This window comes from Diaphorina citri, unplaced genomic scaffold (assembly GCF_000475195.1).
Source record: "Diaphorina citri unplaced genomic scaffold, Diaci psyllid genome assembly version 1.1 scaffold2032, whole genome shotgun sequence".
NCBI lineage: Eukaryota > Metazoa > Arthropoda > Insecta > Hemiptera > Psyllidae > Diaphorina > Diaphorina citri.
This window is the reverse complement of record NW_007379458.1, coordinates 21,926-23,217: the sequence shown is the minus strand read 5'-3', so window position 1 is coordinate 23,217 and position 1,292 is coordinate 21,926.

Below are 1,292 nucleotides of genomic sequence, written 5' to 3'. Positions count from 1 at the left end.
CTTAAAATCCGGCAACTCCTGTTGGGCGGGAGATTTTCAAAAAATGTCGTTGGATAAATATTTCGCGATTTGAGTTAAGCGACGTTGTCCGTGGTTGGTATCCGGATGGATGACCACCTGGGCAATCGCGTGTTGCTGGCCTTTCCCAGTTCCACTTAGGCTGAGCGATTTTAATGAGTCAGATTAGTAACAGCCATATGTTAAAGCCACTATTTTTAAACAAATAAACCACACCAAACAGAAAACCAATCTTAACTTTCCCTCTTGTACAGCAAAACATGCTGAATCTGAGACCTTTCGTGTGCTAGACTACCTATAGTGTAGTTTTATAGGCTATATGGAAACATGTTTAATTGTGTTAAGCATATTTAAATGCTTGTCACAAACATCGATCCCCGATTATTACACCTGGATAAATTTTATGACTTAACTTGGACTTGAACAGACAGAACCACAAAACAACGCAATAAAAATCTAAAATGGCGGATGGCGGACTTATTGAACAGTGTTGTCAGATCAAACTTAATTTAAATCTAGTAGGGTATTCAGCTAGATTACCAGATTTTTTTAATCACCTAGAAATCTAGCCATATTTATTTATTTTGTCTTGAGGTTGGATTTCACCAACATTTTTCAAGCCTTTTTTTAATTGGTTGGTTTGATAGAGGGAACTGTAACTGCTAAGGTTTACCGTCCCGAAATCGAAGAGAGAAGGAAGGCAGAATGGGAGAAAGCCAGTCGTTCCGACAGCGAACAAAATCCGTTCAAGATAAAATCCGCCCCGGGCGGGTATCGAACCCGCAGCCTGGGGCAGTGGGGAGTGCGGCATGGTGATAAAATCCGTTCAAGATAAAATCCGCCCCGGGCGGGTATCGAACCCGCAGCCTGGGGCAGTGGGGAGTGCGGCATGGTGATGGTAAATCCATAGGGGATATCTGCTAGATTTTAAATAGATTTATTGACACTTGGCAACAGCGCATATAAAAAACAGCTGATAAAAAAATGCGCATGATTGCGCAAGCGTCGATTAAATTTTCAGTTAAGCGCAAATTTTAAAAATAAAAAATTCAAATTTTGAAATTTTTCATATCCAATAATCCAATCCATATCTTATTTTCTTTCGTTTTTACGATTTTACGTTTTTCTTCCCTAGAAATCCTAGAAAATGAAATTATGGATCTTTTCTTTTGTTCAAAAACTTCAAAAAGCCCGACTGAAGCCAAAACGTGGACTTGAGTACCACAACTGATTCAAATTTGTGGTAAGTTGCACCTACCTACTTATTGAACCTT